The sequence below is a fragment of the Artemia franciscana genome, unplaced genomic scaffold (assembly GCF_032884065.1).
Source record: "Artemia franciscana unplaced genomic scaffold, ASM3288406v1 PGA_scaffold_168, whole genome shotgun sequence".
Lineage (NCBI taxonomy): Eukaryota > Metazoa > Arthropoda > Branchiopoda > Anostraca > Artemiidae > Artemia > Artemia franciscana.
In genome coordinates this window covers 231,829-255,523 of record NW_027062638.1, presented here as the reverse complement: position 1 = coordinate 255,523, position 23,695 = coordinate 231,829, and the positions used below count along the sequence as shown (strand labels likewise).

The following is a 23,695-nucleotide window of genomic DNA, read 5'->3' as shown; positions in this document are numbered from 1 at the left end:
CAGTTCCATAAAATGTCATATCGTATTGCCAAAACAGGAAATTATTTTTCACTAATACTGTGCTATTACGGACCGTTAATACCTTAGTCGATCTAGTAGCCTGTCTTAGCCGATGAATAACGGTAACAAAGACCATTTTCAGGCATAAAAGTAGATCGCATTCTACTTTTATTATTCATCCTCAGTGAAAAGCATTACACAATTACAGATTCAGCACGACTATTGGTTCGGGCGGAGAGGAAAAAATAGAATTCTGATCATCTTACATCTACTAATAAGAATAATAATAAAGGAGGTTTTAATTGTCTTATAGAATACTTAAAAGGCTACACTTGGGCTTTGCAATCAACTTCCACACACAGTTTATGACGTGTAGAATCCCTCTGACGAATTCAACATTAACGAAGGCGGTATTTTCTGGCGTTTTTCTTACTTTACACTATTCAGCTGATCTTTATACCTTCCCATAATAAAAACAAATGAATGAACTCTTTATTAACTACTAAATTACTAAAACTATAAATACACACAACCGCCGGGGGAAGGCTCAAACAGCCTGATATTGGACGGCTGCAATCCTCTAATTCTGAATCTAATTAATTAACAAAAAAAGAAATATTAAAGAAGTGCAAAAACACCTACACTCAATTACCCTTAATACCAGAATATACATAAAAAAGCCTAACAATAATAATAATAATAATAACAATAAAATAACTCCCCACACCCAGTAAATGTTTTTTTTAATTATACTTTAAACGACCCAATATGTTCCGCCTCCCTAATGCCAGCTGGGATATCATTCCAAATAGCTGGAGCTAAATACCCAATTCCGAAAGCTGCACGTGTGGTGTCTCGGTACTCAACAATAAACTCATCTGCCTCTCTAGTCTCATACCCATGGAGTGAATGATTTACTCGAAAAAAGAAACTGGCAAAAACTGGAGGACATACATCATTGCAACATCGATACGCAAAAACAGCAGCTTGATAATCTCGAATCTGACCAATGTTAAGCACTCGTAATTTCTTAAAACATGACACGGTATCATTCACATTTTCTACATAATTACCAAAAAAGACGTACTGTTTTATTTTGTAGGATCTGCACTCTTTTAAAATTTGCATAGAAAGACCAAAGGACACCACCGTAAGAAATATAAGGCGCAACAATGGTGTGATAGAATAATAAAAGAACTGATAATGGTAAAACATGCTTTAATCGACGCAAAATTCCCAAACCTCCAAGCAACTTTAGCTGCAACAAGATCACTATGGTTCTTTTAAGATAGATTACAATCAAGCTGGAATCCCAAATAACGCACTTCTTGCACCTGTGACAAAGGCCTACCGTTAAGAAATATCTTTTTATCAACACATGGAGGCTTATCAACTCTCCTATAAATCATAAAATTAGTTTTATTAACGTTCACTGACAAAAGGCTCAAACTTGTAAATACAAAAAATGCCTTTAATACCCTATTTGCTTTCAACAACAAATCATCGACAGATCTACTAGACACAGTTAAAGCAGTATCATCCGCAAAAGTCGTAATAAAACACTCAGATAAGTAGAAACGCATTGAATCAACATACACAAGGTACAGAAGTGGTCCCAAAACAGGACCCTGAGGTACGCCACACCTCACTTGAAAAGGAGAAGAAAATACATCATTTACTACAACTTGAATAGATCTACCACTTAGAAAACTATGAAACCACTTTAAATGGTAACCACGAAATTCAAGGGATTGTAGACGTTTGAGTAGAATATTAAAATCCACTGTATCGAATGCTTTTCTAAAATCGATAAAAACAGTCAAAGGGATTTCACCACGTTCAAAGCATTTATTTACAGTATCACAAAGGGAATGCACGGCATCCGACGTCGAGTGACCTTTCCTATAGCCAAACTGGTTTTCACTTAACATCCCCGTTTTCATAAGGTGATCATAAAGCCTTTTATGCACATTTTTTTTAAATATTTTCGAAAACAAGGGTAGGACTGATATGGGTCTATAATTTTCAATTTCTAGCTTAGTGTCACCTTTGTGAAGGGGGATTACTTTTGCCCTTTTAAGCGCATCAGGGAATATACCGGTTTGGAGGGAAAGATTGATTATATGGACTAGACATAGCGTTAAATAACACATCACTGACTTAAAAGTTTTAAAATAATGCCATCTGTCCCTGCTGAATTCGATTTGATTGTTTTCACAACTTTCAAAATTTCATCTCCAGTAAAAGGCTGAAGTTCAATTTCATGTCCCTCTATCATTCACAAATTCATCTTTCATTAAATCGTTATTAAAGTTCACTAACCCTTGCGCCTGTACATTTTGCCCAAAACATGAAAAAAAAAACCAGCAAATTTAGTCATGATACTTATTTCCTCATTAACAAGTTCTCCTTGAATCAGTAGCGAATTTGGTGGAGCTTCTTTCTTCTTTCCTAATAGGTCATTAATAACTTTCCAAATTCCTTTAGTATTATCCTTATTTAAACTCAATTGGTTGGCAAAGTATTCTTTTTTAGCTTTTCTTCTCATCGAGTTTACTTTATTGCGTATTATTTTGAATTCTTCCAGTTTCTTGGCACATTCCCTATTTAAATATTCCACATACGCTGATTTCTTAAATCTGACACTTCAAGAATTTCAATAGTTATCCAGGGCTTCCTGGGTTCACGCTTACGTGGTTTCAAGAATTTCACTGGGCAAGTCTTATAATAAATTGGCTGTACGACCCCCATCATAGATCAAATGCACCAGAAGCGTCATCTTGCATATCCATAATCTCACTAAAATCAATGGTACTCAACTCTTCGCCAAACCTCTGTAGATTCACCTTTTTCAACGACCTAGTCTTTACTGTTTTTATTTTACTTCTTTTTATTCGGCCACAAGGTATCGCTCCAACAACTGGGAAATGGTCTGAACACGGGTATAGAACCACATCGGCATAACTACGGTCCAGATACTTAGAACCAACAAAAATATTATCAATAAGAGTGGCTGAATGACTCGTAACACGTGTTGGAATATTTACTATGGGGAAAAAATCATGACCAACCATCAAATTAAAAAATCAAAATTCGCTCCATTCAATGTAAGCAGATCAAAGTTGAAATCACCCATACAAATAAAATCTAAGCCTGTCCGAGACACCGCACGCGCAAGTTGATCAAACCCACGTTCAAATTCTTCCCAGCTAGCACTTGGTGGTTTGTATACATCACTAATCAGAAATTTACTACTTCCCATTTCTAAATCCAGACTAAAACTTTCGAATTTATCCTCTATCCAAACATCAATATCATTTCTTACTTGGTAAGTCAACGACTTAGAAATCAAACACGCAATTCCCCCTCTATAAAGTGACGTCCGGTTTTTAATCTCCAAATTATAATCTGGAAGAGTACAACGAGAAAGAGTGTTCCTGACTCAAAAAACTTTCACACATACCAATAAAACTAACTTTACCTTGAGAATCAGAGAGAAATTGCAACACATCCTCATAACACGCTTGTTAACACAAAATTAACAAGTTTATTAATACAGAAAAATGTAACTTATGTTCTCGACAAACAAATTTGGACACGACTTATAGCAACTGATGTAAGAACAAATTTTAAGCTTGAAGCGAATAGTTTCAAGAGCATCAAGCCAGCCTGCGAGCTCTCCTCATAAGCTTCTCCTTCATCACAATTCTATTCAAAGCTTTTCTCATTACACAATGCCATGTAGAAAAAAAATCTTTGAATTTTTTCTTATGACCTCCACCCACACCATTCGAATACATGTTCTTTTTTCCTAGAATTCACCCTCACCCTAAATTGCACCAAATCTCTTTTCCTGACATGCACCAAAGGCATCAAAAATTTGGAGATAGATTTTTTTCAAAATAGTCCAAAGATCAGATAACAGTAACTGCTCGACCGACACAACCCCATATACCCGGAACAGGTGTTGCGAGCTATACCACGGGGGTATATAAGGTTTTCATGGCAGGGGTGGTCGTATAAACGTTGTAGGAGGCTATTTTGGATGTAAATTGGCAGTTGCAGCGTCTTTTAAGAGTCAAAAGTATTGGAAGGGAGACTACCCCCCGCCCTCTTTTCCCAAATGCATCCGATAGAAATTTTGAGATAGCAATTTTGTTAAAAATAGTCCAAAGATCAGATAAGAATAACTGGGTGGGGGGTCGGCAAAACCCTAGAGCCCAGGGGTGACTCTTTTAAGTTTTATCCTTGGGGCACATTACGTTTTTATCGAATCGGTGACCATATAAACCTTGAAGGTGGCTTATGGCTCATTTGATTGGGGATTAAAAATTCTAGTTCCCTTTTTAAGAGTCAAAAGTGATCGAAGGGTAACTAGTCACCCCTATCCACGCCCCTGTTCCCCAATTGCATCCGATCAAAATTTTGAGAGAGCCATTTTGTTCAATATAGTCCAAAGATCAGATAACAATAACTGAGGGGTCGATAAAGTCCCCCCCCCCCCCAGAGCCCGAGGTAAGTGTAGCAAATTATGTCCCTGGGACATACAAGGTTTTCATGGAAGAGGGGGTCCCATACACTTTGTAGGAGGTACATTTGATTGGAAAATGAAATTTCTAGTTCCCTTTTTAAGAGTTAAAAGTAATAGAATGGCAACTGGCCTCCCCACGCCCTATTTTCCCCAAACTCATCAGATAAAATATGTAGAAATTAATTTTGTCCGGAATAATCCGAAAATCAGATTACCAAAACTGCGGGGTCAACAACTCCCCAGAGCCAGGAGGCAAATGTTGTGAGTTATGCCCCTGGAGAATATAAAGTTTTTGTGGAAGGAGTGGTCACATAAACTTCAGAGAATGCTTATTTGATTGGTAATTGAAAGCTCTAGTTCCCTTTCTAAGAGTCAAAAGGGATCAGAGAGCAACAAGCCCGCTAAAAGTTCTAGTTTGCTTGTCAAGATTCAAAAGTAATCGAAGGGCAACAAGCCCTACCCCATGCCCTCTTTTCCTCAAATGCACCCAATGGAAATTTTTGAGATAGCCAATTTGTTCAAAATAGTCCAGAGATGCCTCCAGGGTTAAAACACCCCTCGAGCCCATGGGCAAGATTTGTAAGTTATACCCCAGGGCATATAGGGCTTTCGCATAAACTTTGGACGAGGCTCATTTGATTGAAAATTGTAAGTTCTAGTTCCTTTTTAAGAGTAGAAAGGAATCGGAGAACCAATATCATGTAGTCTTTTCCTCAAATGGATCTGATCAAGATTTTGAGATAGACCTTTTGTTCAAAAAAGTCCGAAGGCAAAATAACTACAACTCCGAGGTTGACCCCCCTCCCCTCCCAGGGCAAGATCTATAAGTTTTTCTAGTTGCCCATTGTTAAAATATAAGGTTTTTATGGAAAGGGCGTTTTTTTTATAAAATTTGCAGGAGGCTCATTTGATTGGAAATTGAAAGGTCGAATTACCTTTTTAAGAGTCAAAAGGGATCGGATGGCACCCCCCACCCCCACCCCATTCACCTTGTCCTCTTGAATGAATCAAATCAAACTTTGAGAGGGCTATTTTGTTCAAAATAGTTCAAAGTTAAAATAACTATGCCTCCGGGGCTAAAATCCCCAGCACATGGGGCATCATCTATAAATTATTTTAATTGCCTACTGTTAATATCAAAGAATTTTATGGAAGGGGTGGTTAAATAATATCTGGAGGAGGCCCATATTACTGAAAATATAAAATTTTAATTCCCCTTTTAAGAGTCAAAAATGATCGGAGGGTATCCAGCTCCTCCTCCCACCCCGCCCTCTCAGGCCCTTCTTTGCTCAAATGCATCCGATCAAAATTTTGAGACCCATTTCGTGTAAAATATTCCAAAAGTAAAAAATTACAACTCAGGGGTTGAAAAACCCTCCAATTTCCATCGGATAAAAAGGGCTGTAAGCTATGCAAGTTGATTTTTTGTTGCTTTGATACTTTTTCTTTACTTACATATCTTTTTTGTTACTTTGACACTGATTTACTGATTTACGGGGCAACTTTGATTTACATGGCAAGGAGTGTAAGTTCAGCAAGTTGCTTATTGTTACTTCACTTACTTTGATACTTTCTTTACTTTGATACTTAGTTACTTTTATATTTCGTTATTTAGATACTAGTTTGACACTGATGAAACTTTGATTTTGAAAAAAATTTGAAAAGTAAAGACCATATTAAACTTAAATCAGCAGAAACAAAGACCTATGATAATTGAAGCTCGGGATGACCAGAAATTACTATTAAAGAATAAATGAAACACGAAATGTATAGATATCATTGCCAAACAAATATGCAAAAGGTACTATTGTGAATAAATAAACAAATCTTAAAACGAGTGAAACTTAAATTGAATCTACTAATCACGCTTAAAACCAAAAAAAATCTTTTTACCATTATAGAATAAAAGAAACCCGAAAACGACTAGAAATTAATCAACATTCAGCGCAAACAAACCTACAACAGGCACTAATATAAGTCAATAAATAAATCTTAAAACAAGTAAAACTTAAGTTGAAAATGCAAATCAATCTGAAAACAAACAAAAATCCCAGAGTTTGGCTACTGCCCCCTTTCCTAACTGAAAAAAGCCTACTGCGTCACTGACACTTTACTATGAACCATATGTATCTTTAACAGCCTTGGAAAGAACTAACAAAATTAAAATAATTATATTGGTTGCTGAAAGCTAATCAATTCAAGATTTTATTTCAATACAATTTTTAATTTCAATGGTTTAATAAGTACAAAAGACAAAATTTGTAATATAATTTGTTTTCAGTAAAGCGGCAATTATGCAGTGGGATTTAGACTTTTACAATTAGGGAAGGGTGGTTTGTAGTGAAATTAAATGGAAAAAAAACAAACAAGTTTTTTAACTGAAAGTAAAAAGCGACATTAAACCTTAAAACGAACAGAAATTACTCCGTATATTAAAGGGGCTTTTCCTTCCTCAACGCCCCGCTCTTTACACTAAAGTTTGACTCTTTCTCTCAACTTTACTTTTTAAAACAGTAACAAACTTTAGCGCAAAGAGCGGGGTGTTGAGGAGGGAAGCCCCTTTAATATGTGGAATAATTTCTGTTCGTTTTAAGCTTTAATGTAGCTCCTTACTTTCAGTTAAAAAACTAGTTTTTTTATTTTATTTATCAAGGTTTTTTAATTAACAAATTTTTTGATTTTGGCTGTCCACACATGAATAATTAAAAAGAAATTTGCATATTAATCATTTTTGGCTAAACGGCTTTTTCTTAGTTTTGATCAGAAGATTTTGAGGAAAAGGGATGGGGGAGGAAGCCTAGTTGCCCTCCAATATTTTGGTTACTTAAAAAGGCAACTAGAACTTTTAATTTTATACAAACGTTTTTATTTGCAGAAAATATACATAACTTGCGAATTAACTTCCATAACAAACTTCTGTATTTGTATATTTTTATTACATATATGAGGGGATTTCCTCCCTCGTTAATACCTCGTTCTTTACATTAAAGCTTAAATTTTGTCCCAATTCTTTAAGAATGACCCCTGAATCACAAAGGCCATAGAATAAACAGTTGAAATTACTAAAAATACTTTAGCGTAAAGAGCGAGGTATTTATGAGGACATGAACCCCACATGTGCGTAATAATCTCTGTTCGTTTTAAGTTTTAATACTGCTCCTTATTTTCAGTTGAAAAATCTTTTCCATATTTATTTTATAATTGTTTTGTTTTTGTTTTAAATAGTGCTAGAATATCCTGCGCTCCCTTCATGGAAATTATATTCTCTCATGACAAATTCCTCCATGGAAAGATCCTCCCACGTAACCCCCTTCCACCTCCCATCCAAAAAAAAACCCTGAAAACGTCTATACACTTCCCAATAACCATTACTATACCTACACACTGGTCAAATTTTGTAACTTGCAGCACCTCCCCCTTGGACAGTGAGGGAGTAAGTCAGCCCCAAAAAAATAATTATGTTTCTCGACTATGCAGAACAAAATGGCTATCTCAAATTTCTGATCCGTTGACTTTGGGGAAAACATGAGCGTGGGAAGAACTTTTATTTTCCGTTAAGAATGAGCCCTCTGAAGATATTCTAGCATCACCGGGTCGATACGATCACCCCTGGGAAAAAAAAAACAAACAAACACGCACCCATGATCGGTCTTCTGGCAAAAAATATAAAATTCCACATTTTTGTAGATAGGAGCTTGAAACTTCTACAGTAGGGTTCTCTGATCCGCTGAATGCGATGAAGTGATTCTTCTAATATTCTATGCCTTTTAGGGGGTGTTTCCCCCTATTTTCCAAAATAATGCAAATTTTCTCAGGCTCGTAACTTTTGATGGGTAAGACTAAATTTGATTAAACTTAAAAAATTTAAAACCATCATAAAAATCCAATTCTTTTGATGTATCTATTAGCATCAAAATTCCGTTTTTAGAGTTTCGTTTTCTATTGAGCCGGGTCGCCCCGGCGACCGGGCTCAACAGAACACTTTCCTTTCCTTTTGATTTCCTCTCAATTTTCTTTCGATTTCCTTTCGTGATAACGAACTACAGTTCGTTACCACGAACTGTTTGATTTATACGTGCCTTGAAGTCTTGGAGAGAGCTAACAAAATTTAACCGATTATTTGAAATATAATTATATTAATTGCTGAAAGCTGATCAGCTCAAGATTTATTTCCCTGTAAATTTTATTTTTATTTACAATATTATAATAAATACAAAAAGAAATATTTGTAATATAATTTGTTTTCAGTAAAGCATATATGACACAGTAGGCTTTAGATTTCACAGTTGGAGAGGGGGCAGTCGCCATAATATTGCTTATTATGCATCTTTGTTCGTTTTTGGCTTGACTTGAATATTCAATTTAAGTTTTGCCCGTTTTGATATTTATTTATTCCTTAATATTAGTACCTGTAATATGTTTGTTTACAGGGATTGTTTATTTAATTTCTGATCAGATTGGATTGCATTTAATCCTTAACAGTGAAAGCTTTTTGTTCGTTTTTAGTGAGTCATGAAGTGATTGTCAGTTTTGTTGAGCCAAAGTTTGAGGGGAGTCAATTTTTCCCCTGTCTGCATTGAGACTCCCTTAGTCTGTGGATTTAAACTATGTTAGTTTCAAGCTTATCAGGAAAAAATCGGGCTCTTCTTTGCCTCCACTTAGGAGATGGGCACTAGAGCAGTTGTCAATGCATTAAGTCACTTTTGGTCCAACGGAGTACACTGAGAAGTTTCAAACCGACCAAGGACTAAAATCTTTTAGCCTATTTGCGAGACTTTTCAAAAAAAAAGTAATATCTGTTTTGAACTCAGTACAACTCACAAATTCAATAGCAAACAAGCCCTTTTTTCATCATAAATGTAAAGAATTAACAAGTAGTGTTGTTATTTACAACTCTAGCCGTGTTGATTGAGAGGAGTCATGCTGTCTCCCTAGAGGCATATTTATTCGCCTTTCAACTTTTTTCTTGGAAAAAAATGGCTAGCTTATGATTTTGATGAGACGTATCCAGGTTTTGATAGGGCTAGTCAGAAAAAAGGGTACGGGAGGGGGATATTTGTCCTCCAGTTACTTTCAAATCTTAAAAGGGACATTAGAATGTTCATCAAATGAACCCTCTTCTAATTTTCTAAGCCCCCCCCCCCAAACACAGTGCTAAAACGGACTTTCTCACTACAACATTCGATTTGAAATTTATTACTATAAACAGGTTCAAATTCTCACAAAGTTGAAGAATTTGTGACATGTTCCCAAGTAACATAACAATCAAATCAACTAATAGAAATAAAAGATTCATAAACAATATCGATTTTCACTAATTTTAACGTTTTAACGTAATTTTAACGTATACTTAAGTGCAAAATTGAAATGGTGAAGTTAAAAAGTATGTAGTAGTACTAATTCGTTCCCTTCCTCGTCTTAACTATATACAAACAGGACAAATTGATACAGCTGTAGTTAAGTACAACGAAATCTTCTTTCACAAGCGCATAATTTACCCCAGGCACAAGATATTACGACAAATAAAATCGCAGTAAACGAGTCCTCAATTTGTGACCATCGTCTGTGCTTGCAAATTTTGGGATCACAACTGTACACCTTAAAACATAGTTTGGACTACAAAATGGAGTTATGGCTAGAGTTAGTGTTAAATACTAAGTGGAAGTACTATAACCTCTAATTTCAAATCAAATGAGCGCCATCTGAAGTTATACAGCCACGCAGGGACCTTAGTAGTCAAGAAGCGTCGTTAATTCTTAAACAAGTTATACAGCCACCCATTTCAAAAAAAAACCTTACATACCACCAGGGTATGACTTTATATGGATTTCAAATTAATTTTCCCTCATCATTACTAATAAGGAATCTTGGTAGTCAGTAAAGATTGCCACGAAAAGAGAGCTGATAGTCCACATTGTGACACTGAGATTGTGGCTAAGATATAGCCACATTGTGGCTATATAAGATTAGCCACAATGTGGCTAAGATAAGATCTTAGCCACATTGTGGCTAAGATATATTATCTACTCTCATGATGTATTCGCATTAGTTCCGTTTTTATCCTGCTTTCTGCCAGAAATCAAACCCCACATAATACACAAATGAAGTCCCTTATAAAAAATAATGATGAACTTATGGAGCACATTTTTTCGATATTTAAAAAACTAATATTTATACTAATTCTAATTTTATTATAATATTATAATATTTATATTAAATAATATTATAATATATATTATATTAAAACAATATATATATATTAAATTAATATATTATATAACAATATATTATATTAATATATAATGTATTTATATAATATATCAATATTATAATATAATATTATATTATAATATTTATACTAAAATTTATATTTATAGAACACACAATTTAGAGAGTTTATTACATTAAGTGATCTAGAACAGCTAAATAACTAATGGCCAAGTCATGTCACGAAAATGCCTGTCAATAAATAAGCAAATATTTATGAATGACTCGCTTATCTAAATATTTATCCCAACTCGTTTAGAGTTATTTATGCAACAACAAGAATTTCTTCAAAAAAGCCTCCCCCGTAGGGCTTCATGTCCAGGAAAGAACAAGGGGAAAATGCTACTAATGCTATAATTATTCTCAAATACTAAGTATTTCTACCTTTTGCTAGATTCATTGTACAGACAAAAGAAGTGCTATTCCAAACTTGAGTCTTTTCTATTCCCATAAAATAATACCTTAAATGATTGATCAAATACGAAATTCATACTCCAAATTTTGCTAGCTCGTAAACTTCCAAATGGGATACATAATCGGCATTACAGTTTCGTCTAATTGAGATTTCGAACAAAAGAGCGACACTAATTTTAAAATAATTGTACTAATTAAATATAATAATTTAATTCTGATAATTATAAAATAATTTAAAAATAAATTTTAGGGACATTTAACATAAACTTGAGTTTTATTCTGACAAAGTGTTTATACCACTTTTAACTTCTTGCTAGAAAAATACTGGACTCGCTACATTTCAGCGATAAGTTCTTATTTCAGTTAATGGTCATTATTTTCAACGTAATGAATTACGAACAGGAAACTTTATTAGGGCTACAGCTAAAATGCTGCAGATATTCAAGCTTATCCATAAGAGTGATCATCCTACGGCCCGGGCAATAGATGGTTTTAAACTTTGTGATTCGATAGTTTGAGGCTCCGGGTTCCGACTGTCGATTTATTTGCTGATTTGAAACCAAACAGATGATCAACAAAATTGTTGACAGAAAAAATGAAGATAGTGAAACACTTTTTGACAAGAAAAACATAATATAATAAATAATTACGGGGGAAAAATATAATGACAAAATTATTGACAGGAAAGATTAGGATATGATGATGCAATTATTGATCAGATAATTTAGGAGATAATTAACACACGTAAAAAAATAATAAAAAATATTCCAACTTTTTAAATTAGATAAAAGAGTATCTTTTGATGCTACAATGTTAAATCAAGTGGCATTAGGACTATGTCACGACACGACCCTGGTCTCGCCCAGGGTATGGCACATAACTCTAGGGATTCTCGAGAAAGTGTCCCTACTCAGTGACTAATTTCGTCCAAACCCAGGATGGGGCAAAGTTGTAGCTAGTTTTCCCAGATCAAACGAAAATGACAGTGAAAAACGAAAAATTAGTCATATATTACCATAAACGTAGATACACTAAAAAAACTGACTCGTTTTTCCAGATGATTGAATTATGCAATGTTATATTAGTTTTGACATTATTTTTTTGCAAATTACATTTCAGCTGGGGGGAGGGAAACAGAGTCCAGGGGGAAAGTGATGTCTCGAGGGGGTAGATGTCCCCCTGCCCAATAGCAAATTACGCCCCTGTCCTAACTGAAAATAAAGCGTACTTTTTTGTGATGGAAGCATAGCAAGTTAGCAACCTAATGTCTCTTTTCCATTTGTTATTGGTCTACAAAACCTGTTCTTAAAAATGTTTCTGAAAAACTAGACTAATCTAAAAAAACAAAGGTAAAGGATGTGGCACTAGACCCTTAAGGTCGGAACCGGCGGTGCTGATCTCCGTCTCAAGGCTCTTCAGCCAGAAAGTGCAAAGGGAGGATGAGGGCCTGTCATAATCTCAAGGACCTTGAGACTAATCTCAAGGATAATTTAACTATTAAGGACCTGAGACTAATCTCAAGGATAATTTAACTATTTCTCTTCAAATTCAGGAATGTATAACAGTAAAAAGCTGCGGATGAATTCGGAACTGAGTCATTCCCTTCGTCAATGAATTTCAAAAATTGTGCAACCGCCCTGGCTATATCTATTGACCATGTGTAGGCTACATGCCACATGCATAGTGTCTGAACGACAAAGTAGATACTCAGATCCTCCAACGACGGAATTTATACCAGGGCATGAATTTGGATTCGAAATTGAAAGTTCTAGTGCCTTTTTTAACAGTCTAAGTGGTAAGACAGCAGCCAGTCCTCCCTCGCACCCAAAATTGCTCCAAACACATCTAATCAAAATTTTGAGATATCCATTTTGTTCAGGATGTTTGAAAGGCTCATTAATTATGTCTTTGGGGACAACAACCCCCGCCCCCCACCCACAGCCTCTGGGCAACTTTGCCAACGAAGAATTAAGGCACTCAATTCCAATTTAAAATACTTTGAAACTACTGCGAGAGTAAACTACGAAAGCCATAATATTTTAGTTTTACTTTCCTCGTTACATTTTTTAAATATTTACCTTCCATTTCTTTCCTTGCATTATTTTCAAAACTGTCCTGGCTCCTGTTAAAATTGCAATGATGCTGATTAAGACTTTTGGAAAACATGAGTTGAATTCGTGTTTGGACCCATTACCTTCTACCAAGTTCTCTAAAACTTAGCCAAAATTTTCCCCAGTAGACATGCTTTTATCTTATGGAGGGCATTAATTAATTATGAGTATTTATTTTTTAAGGCGAACGAGGGAGGCAAATCGGATATAAAAATAAAATGCAAAGAACATGCTAACTGTGGGGGTTAAAAAGTATATCATAGTAATAGTATAATAACAATAGTAGTATACAAAAGTAATTGAAGACTAGCCATGTAGATTTTATCCCCCTCCCCTTTCCTACCCACCTGCAAACCAAGAATATTCCTCTTCTAGGGTTTAATTTTCTGGTGAAAAATATTTTTTTACCTCCCCCCTCACCCGATGGAGAATCCCATTTCTTTTGTACAGCTGGCAAAACTATGAGCCTTGTATATTGTATTAAATCCATCAGATGATTTGTTTATTTATTTTGAAAAAAGTGGATGGCAAAAACCGAAGATGATGACGAAATTGAAAAAGTATACAGTTGTAGACAAATGACATTATCATGAATGCTTCAGCCAACGGTAACATTCTTCAGTTGAAGTTGTTATTTATGCACGCATGTGGTGAGTAGAGAGTGTTGATCATACGGTAAACACAGATTTCCAGCTTTCATAGGTTTATAACATTGATGATATAGTAATTAATTACCAAATTAAATACTGCCTTCTCTTTAATAATATTTAACAATTAGCCGGTCCACATCCATTCAAATGAAAAGAAGCAAGCTACTTCAACTATAGATGGATCCGAATTTGCAAATTGTTCAAGAAGGAGGGGACAGTTCTTAATGATAATGTTCCATTTTGGAGGGCTACCTCTATCTATTCTAATTTTGCTGAGAAAATGCTATGGATTTAATGTTTCGTTTTGTATTAAAAATATCCTCGAGAATGAAAATAAAATCAAATAAAGAATATTATTAAGATTAGATATAGAAATAACGAACTCAATTAATTGGCCTAATTTATATAGCTGCAATCTGCATAAACGCCATCTATTTTCATGTTGTTTTTTTTTTATGTTCACTTTACTAAGATGAAAGTGCCATAAAACTTAATACTAAGCTTAACTGAAAGAAAAAAATAAGTCCCTTAAGAAAAAACTACAATCTTTGAGTAAAAAAGTAAACAAATTAAGAAGCATAAATTTAAATGTTACAATCAACTTTTTTTGCAAAGCTTAAACAACATTGCTGATTTATGGAAAAACTGAAAAAACTTACCATACAAAAAAAAAGAAAGAAAAGAAAAAAAAAGAAAAAATCGAAAGAAAAGTAGAGCCATATTAAAGTGGAAAACAGTGACACAGAGACTGTATGTCAATTTAATAAAAAAAAAAATCTATATGAATTTATCAGCGAAACAAAAGACGAACAGAAAATGACATAAATCATCACATCTAACATACAGACTACAGATATTGCTCATTTTGTACTCATTCTATAATTTTTAGTTTATGTAGTTTTCTTATTGCTTTTTTTTCTCTCCTAGTTTTTCTTATGTTGTACTCTGTCATTTAGTGCCTCTGCACTTTTTATTGTTTTGACAGGTTATACATAAACTAAACTGAATATCATTATAGAGGAATCCTTAAACAAACAGGAAAATAAACAACGTCAAATTGAAACAAAAAGAAATGAACACAAATGAGGGACAGACTACTACCCTTGTAAAACTTCTAAATGTCAGACTGTGGATGTTTTCTTTTTATTTTTCATTACATCAACAACAACACAGCAAAATGTTGCAAGGTGAATTAAGGTTCACAAGTATGAGCTGACGCATATACTGAGATTATTATCCCATCCCTTTTTTTGAATTTTTGTGACCAAACGAAGATGATATTTTTTTGGATTATCAAAAAAAAATCAGGATTACAGGAAAAATCGAAAAAAAAGTTTATTTATAGTTAAAAATATGATTACCTTAATTCATGGGGTGGAATCATCAATTTGTTGTTTTCCAATGTTATAATGATAAAAAAAAAGGTTCAAAATTGATTTTTATACCAGTCAAGTGCCAATGACACTCTTGCCTTTAGAAAGTGGTGACAGCCAAACTCTTATTTTCACTAATCTCTGTTTCCCTTTTTGTTTTTTTGTTTTTTTACAAGGGTCTGATTGTCTTTATAAATTTACGTTCATTTTAAGTTGAAATTATTATAGAGTATTGATTATTTCTGTTCTCAATTGCGTTTTCAATGAAAATGTATTTGTAAAATGTTTCTAAATTCATTTATCTTTGCTTTTTTATTGACATAGTTTCATTACTGGTAGATAATAGGCATATTCGCAAATTACAACTTAATAGCCTAAGCTTTTCTGAGATACTCGCTGTTGAGAGCCCCTGGAGATGCAAATGATATCTTTTGATTTAGTTCAACGTTCCCCTCATCATTCCCTAAACGTTTCAATAGGACAACCTTAGGCGTTCCTCAGCCGTTTCCTGACAAGGAAAGGCTGGGCGTCAAAGGTTGGAGCTCTTCCTATGTTGTATGATGGTTTGGGGTCTGCTTTCCGTTATAGGTACATTCCTCCATCCTTATCCCCCAAAGGGAAATCCTGCTAGCGTGGTCTCATAGTGGAGTCTGGGTGGATGTTCCACAAGTTTGCCTCGCTAGGACCGTAACTGCAAACTCCGCAACAGAGTGAGGAGTGGGGCCAGACAAAGAAATTACAGCCTAGCAAACGATACAGAAAACGCACAAAATCACAATAAATAATCTGTCGAACTTAGAACAAGCAGATACCACTACTAAGAGGAATAAGAGCATAAAAGGGGGAGAAAAGGACATAATTTTGAGGAAATTACAAGTAGTTTTTTTAAAGCACGAGGGTGTTGCTTCTACTCCTCTTTCTGGTAGTTGTGCTCGTTTTAAGTTTGATTTGGTTATTTATTGTGAGTTCTCTTCGTTTTGGATATCCTTTATTTTCTGATAGTGGTTTATGGTGATTTTACACCAGGAATATTATTGGACTTTATTTCTGCTCAGCTGTGGTTTAATGTGGCTTTTCATTTGCTTTGGAATACGTTTGTTTGCGGAGAAAGATTTCTAAATCAATTTCTGTTTGTTTTTTATTGACATAGTCTTTTTCATCAGTTTATAAAATAGTTATTTTAGATATTTTCGGTTTTCCCTATAAGAATTAAGATGTCGGCTTAGTGTTTATACAAATTTTGCAACAATTTTTTTAATTAGTTGTAGCCTACTATAATACTTTAGGTGAATGGGTACAGGAAAAATATTCAGTTAAATGGGTTGAAAATCTACTTAACCTTTGAGGTTCTACAAGCAAGAAGGAATTCTAACCCTATTCATATTAGGGTCTTGAGTATAGACACAAATTAATCAAATATTCGCTTTCCGCATGCCTCAAAAATTTCAACTTGATTCCCTTAACATTTCCTGATATACCTCATATACATTCTTTTGATAACATTGGATAGAGTGTCGCAGTCACAAACAGTTGGAATCGCAGTCGCAAGTAGTCGGAGTCGTAATTAGTCACAGTCAGAGTAGTAGCAGTTGCGATCATAAATAGTCTCAGTAGTAGTAGTAAAAGTAGTAGTTGCATAAGTAGTAGCAAATTCTGTTGACTAAGGACTTTATACCAAAGGTCCTATCCTTGTATGGTATATCAGAGAAATACTTTAAAGTGATTAAGGCTATGTAAGAGAATAACAATGTTGCAGTTAAGGTAGGAAATGACGTTAGTTTCTGGTTTTGTATTAAATCAGGAGTTAACCCTGGTTGTGTTCTATCCCCCTTTATATGGATCATGTTGATGGACTTCGTCTTAAGGAGCACAGGAAAGGCAATGGGAACCCACAGAATCAAATGGGGAAGAAAATATCTCCTGGACCTAAACTAAGCTAATGATTTAAGCATCCAAGATGAAAGTGTGAGTAAAATGAATGAACTTTTAGAGGTTTTGCAAGTTCAGGGTGCTAGAAATAGGTTTAAAAGTTAATTTTAAGAAGACTAAGTCGCTAAGACTAGGAATATGTGAAGATGAAAGGTGACATTGGGTAACAAAAAGATTGATCAGGTGGGCAGCTTCACGTAACTTGGTAGTATTATTAGTAAAGACGGTGGGAGCAGTGAAGATGTTAAAAGTAGAATAGCCAAGGCTCAGGGGTGTTTTTTCACAAAAGAAAAAAAGTTTGGAAGAACAGGAAGATAAGTCTACAAACCATGATTAGATATTGGAAGGTACAGTGATGACAGTAGTAAGTATGGCTCTGGAGTATATTAATATAGTAGTTCCTAAGATATTGCTGATACGTCATTTTGATAATTTGAAAATGTTTTGACAAAACATACTATGGAAATCAAGATTATGAAGATGAACAAGTTCTTTTACATGGTTAAATTCTTATCAGCTACCCATTACCGTATTGAGCTGTGGGAGGGGGGGGGGCAACTAGGGTGAAACAACTGCAGTCTCTGCAATTTATGTATTTTTCAATTTATAGACCTTCAGAGAAATTATAGAAGTTTTGTTCTTAAAGGTGACCTAGGATAACCAAATTTGCGGCACTTGGGGACTATACTGGTGATTACTGGTGTAGCTGGTGTACTGGCTTACTGGTGTAGAGAATCCCTGCATTTTTACAACTAGATTAAACTAGTGTGTGGCAAGGATTTTTATTTGAAACTGAAATTACCGCAGAGAACCAATAAGTGTTCATTACAAGTGTGGGCTTATTGTTATTAATCAAGTTTTTGAAACGAGGTATTTGGGAATTTTTGATGATTGTAATTTGGATTGGAAGAAACACTGTAAAATTAAATCGTCCAAGGCAGCAAGAGGCCTAGGTTTACTTCGTATTTTTTTTTTCCCGGTTCCAGTTTTAAATATTATTTATGGTACGATTATCCGACCTTATATTCTGTATGGGTGTTCTCTTTGGGCAAGCAATTTTTATGCTAATTACAGAAGAATCCAGACGATTCAGAATAAAGCAGTTCGTCTCTTAAGGAAACTTGTCACCAGCTATTAAAACTGGTATACCAATGTTTAAATAGTCCTTCGCCAACTTATTTTGTGGATATTTTTTCTACTAATTCCGATTATCATTCTTATCATACTAGGAATGCAGATAAACTAGTATATGACAAGAGAAATACAGTGAGATCAGCTCATGTGTTTCGTCACGTAAGTGCACACTGGAATAGCCTCCTGAAAACCATCACGGGCTCTGAATCAGTTTCTTCATTTAAGTCGCAGGTTAAAAAGTTCCTTCTTAGTCGAGATGCAGGGTGAGAGCGGTCCCTTGTGACTGTTTAGTCCTTTTCTCTCTTTCTTCTTCTTAGTGTTTTAGTGACTTAATGTGTAGTGATTCAATTAATTAATTGAGTCACTACACAGAGGTTATTTGACCTTCTAGTGGTGGCTATGGTTATATAATTTGATATGTTATTTTGTGAATTGATCAATAAAGGAATTTCATCTAAGAAAAAAAGTAGTGTACACGTGCCATGAAAGTTTTAGCTTAATATCTTAGAACATTCTGGGTTATTGCAGATACCCCTTTCTGACAACCTGCATGCATGTAACGTCTTTTGATGCAATTCAACATTTCCTCGACATTCCAGAAAAGTTTTGGTTTAATACCTTCAACCTTAGTAATAGTAGTAATAGTACTAGCAGTAATTATAGTATACACGTAAGTGTCATGCCTAGAAAATGTCAACATAATAATCGTGAGATATGCTAGTACACCATCTTGACACATACTGTTTTTCCGATTTAGCTCAAATCCTCCTCAACATTTCTTGAAAATTTCATCTTAATGCCTTTAACCTTAGTAGTAGTAGGTATAGTAGTAGTAAGTAGTATTAACAGTGTTAGTAATAAAAGCATGAATATGATGCTTTAAGTTACTTCAACATCCCACTCAACACAGTCCCAAGTTTCACCTTAATACTCCAAAGCCGTTTTAATATATTAGTGATTCATCCTTTTGATGACATGTACGCAAATATTATTGTGATTTAGTTCAAAATTACCTAAAATTTTCAAGTTCAAATGTCCTTTGCCTTAGTATAACGGTAGCAGCCGTAGTTTACAAATAAAAATTTTTGCATAGGGCAACATCCCCCTCAACGTTCCCTAAAGTTTCAATTGAATACACTCATCTGTTAATGAGATATTGCTGATACACCCTTTTGAAAACCAGCATGCACATAGTAGGTTAGGTTTAGTTCAGCTTCCCCCTTAATATTCCCTTAGTACCTTAACCTTAGTATGTGTAGAGCTGTGTTTTAAATTAGTTCAACAATCTCCACAGCATTCCCTAAAGGCTCTGCCTAACTACCCTTAACCATTTTGGAGACCCAGAAAAGAATATACCCCTCTCCAAATCAAAAATACTATACGTAAACAACGGTAAAATCCCATATCCTATAGCCCTTGCCCCAAAGACTACAGAGAGTAATGTCATCTCTAGAGGTATAATTACTGAACCTCTCAACTATGCTGAAAGAAACAGATCAAAATTTCTATCGGATTTCTTTGGCGAGGGGGGGGGGCATACATGTGCATAAGACGTTTCGAATTAGTTCAACAATCTCTTCAGATTTCCCTGAAGGCTACACCTTATTACCCTTGACTTTTTTTGGAGACCCAGGACAGAACATAAGAAAAACCATTTAATAACAATTTTTAGCTTGTTGCTCCAATTCTCTTTATTTACAACTTGTTATTCTCTGTTGAAGTTTTTTTTCACTTTCTAGTTTGAAGTTCACGCCTTATGATGAAATTATGTCGTATTTGTTGGTATTACTATTGTGTCGTATCTTTGTTTGAAGGTATTACAATATCTCAACCAAACTTGTTCAGAAAAACAACAACTATCTCAGTACCGGTAGTGGGCTTTAGGATTATGACGAACATTCGGATAGAGGAAGTCCTAAATTTTTTGTTAGAACCCAGTTTGAACAAGGACCCAACTTTTATTTTTCGTAATTTCTGTTTTTCCAAGTTTGAATTTACTGGTTGTTGTGTATAATTATTGTCACCCGTCACTAGTTTTCTTCTGGGCAGAAGCTAATTATTTCTTAATACAGACATATCAAACCGGTTTGTTCTCAAGTTTTATACAGCACAAACTTGAGTGTTGGTGGTATAATACATAAATACCCTTAAATCTATTACACATTCAAGTATTATGTATTAATATATTATATGCAAAACCTAGAGTAAAAGAAAATAAAGACTCAATGTAAAATGGCGGAAAATAAGAGAAAAAGGCATCATCTTCAAGGGTTAATGTAATTTCTGAGGAAAATGAGGGTTATATTTTGAAATAACATAAAAAGAGGTCTCGATTGGTATGTTCATCAAATTTATTGCTCGATAATGAAAATATGTCAAAATTTATCACAAAATCCCCTCTCCCCTCTCTGCATAGGTACCATGCTTTCTCTATTTCATTTTAGAATAATTGTTCAATCTAGCCTTTTGTTATATTTTTAGGCCTTTAAAAATTAAACAGAATACTAAAAAAAGAATTAAACGATCCAGCTGTCTAAAATAACCCAGCTTTCATCGATGCTCAGAATTACACAGACCGTAAACGTGTTCAAATGAAATTCTTTACCACAAGTCACAAGAGAATCTTTGATGAAATGGTATAATCTTATGAACATTATGCTTTTACTAGCAGAGGTAGAAAGGTCAGTAATTCAATGATCTATGTCTAGTTTTTTATGTGTTTTTAATCGAGACAAAAACTTTAGAAAGTAGTGAAAAAATCATGTCAAGTTAAGCGAGAGTTATATTTACTAGAAGTGGATTGTCCCTAGTGATAAATCACTGGGGGTGGCAACCCTCAACGAAAGAGATTTTTAGGGAATCAATTATTTTTTTTCAACAACAGATTCTTGGGGAAATTCCAAAAATTCAGGGATAGTAGAAGTACTGATATTTTCAGTCAAAATCTGCCAGCAAGTTTTTTACTAGGTAATGAAAACTGCCAGGTAGGATTGCTCCTATGCTACCCCACTATTTGCAAGGCGGAGCATAACTTGTGTTTGAATAGCTTTTCTTTGAGGAAAAATGATTTTAATATGTAAAACTGGCATTTTCAGGGAAAACCTGCCAAACAAATTTGAAAACTGCCAAGTAACATTGCAACTTTACTACCCCACTTTTGGCACGGTGGGTAGTTTATCTCTTTCGCCTATAGTTTAGCACACTTTCTTCAGGGATGATGTTTTGCCTTTCTACTGATAACACCTATGAAGATGTTTAACTCATGTGAAATATGTGCTCAAGGTATTTTAACAAATTTTTGCCACCCTCAACTTTGTAAGATGAGGAAAAAAATATTATGCAAGGGGGTTCTATTCCTAAAGTTCTAAAGAGGTCAATTTACAAAAACTTAGGGGATTAGGATGCAACCTTTTCGAGCGGCTCCACGAAGGGACTGAAAGCTGCGTGCAAGTCAATGGCAGACGCAGCTCATCTTTCGAAATCAATACTGGAGTCCTTCAAGGCTGTGCTACTGCTCCAGAGCTATTTAATTGTGCCATCGACTACATTATGACTCGGACCACAAACCGCCTCCAGTTTGGGTTGCATTACGGTGATAGAGTACTTTCAGACGCTGACTATGCCGATGACCTTGCTCTTGTCTCCGACTCACCGTCGAAGCTCACATTAGCCCTACAGATCCTTGCTGATGAAGCCTTAAAGATAGGGCTGTCGAATAATTGGCAGAAGACAAAAGTAATGTTTGTTGAGCCCCGTAACTCACCGCTTCCCCCGGCAGTCCTAATGGTCGGTGAGAAACCAGCTGAGATTGTTGAGGAATTCAGATACCTTGGCTCTATCCTCTCAAATGACGGATGAATCCTCAAAGATTTAATGCGCCGAACTGTCAAAGCCTCAGCTGTAGTGGGAAGACTAAGTGCCCTTTGGAGGAAACCTTCTATCAGCCGTAGGACCAAGATGCACATATACAATGCTTCGGTGGGATCCGTGCTTCTTTACGGAGCCGAAACCTGGCCAGCCACTCATTCTGTGCTTAGCACCGTAAATATAGCCCAAACTAAACATCTTCGTCGCATTGAAGGACTACGCTGGCACGATTTTGTTAGCAACGAGAACCTCCTGGCGTTAACTCCTCAAACGCCCTTCTCAGTCCAACTCGCCCAACGAACACTACGGTGGTACGGACATCTCCTTCGCATGCCCCCCGACACTCCCGCACGAACGATCTTTGACTTTAATCCCGTGCTGCACGGCGGGAAACGCCCAAGAGGTCATCCCCCAACCAGATGGTAGGACACGACAGGTGCTTTCTTAACCATGGCAAATATTCAGGAGGACGTCCACATCCTTGCAAGAGACCGGTCCAAATGAAGGCACCATGTAGCATCACTCTCGACGCCGGAAGCATTTCGGCAGGAGCATTAAGTCAAAGTCAAGTCAAGTTTTTCAATGAAACCTAAAAAGGACATTTCCGAAACATAGCTGGGGGATTACCACACGACGGGAAAGGACTTACTTCTATTCGAATCAGTATATTATCTGAGCAATGTGGTTCTAATTAATAAAATAAGCAAACAAAAAAATACTGATCAAAATCATTGAAAAGAACTGATGAAAGCAGACTACTAACTGGTTAGTAATATTGACATTAATTTCTTGCAACCTCAATAGTTTTAAGTCTTTCAGAGTTATAATTATCTGTTTAAAATACATTTTGTTTTCACTAAGGTGCAAGTGACGCTATGGGTTCACAAAGCTTAAGGGGAAGCAGCCCCAGTCCTATTTGTGGTCATTTCTGTTCGTTTTAAGTTTTGATTGGCTCAATCATTTGTTTCTGTTCGTTTTAGGATACATTTATTAATCCGCAGCTGTATCTTTCATCTCGTTTGAGAGAAGGACAATGCGGTTTTAGAAAGGAGAGTGTATTTGTCGGCCAATTTTTCACACTTATTTATGATTTTTATTTGTAAAACTGGCATTTTAAGACAAAATCTGCCAAAAAATTTGAAAACTGCCAAGTAACATTGCTACTTCGCTACCCCACTTTTTGTACGGCGACTGAAGACTTTTTCCACGCTAATCCCTTCAATGACTATGCAATTCATATAAGTTGGCAAAAAAGTTTGTATAAGTTAAAGCAGAATACCGATTTAGATGAAAGCAAACAATTCTAGTGCCTTACGGATACCTGGAGAGGGATAATTTTTTTTTCTAGAGAGGGAGGAGAGAGAGAGAGAGAGGAGGAGAGAGAGAGAGAGAGAGAGAGAGAGAGAGAGAGAGAGAGGA

General features: G+C 35.4%; 1 protein-coding gene across 2 annotated transcripts in view; it reads right to left on the bottom strand.

The window, feature by feature from the left end:
- The window catches only part of LOC136041352 (uncharacterized), a 96,709-nt gene that overhangs the window by 33,819 nt on the left and 39,195 nt on the right, over positions 1-23,695 (bottom strand). The window lies entirely within an intron of this gene.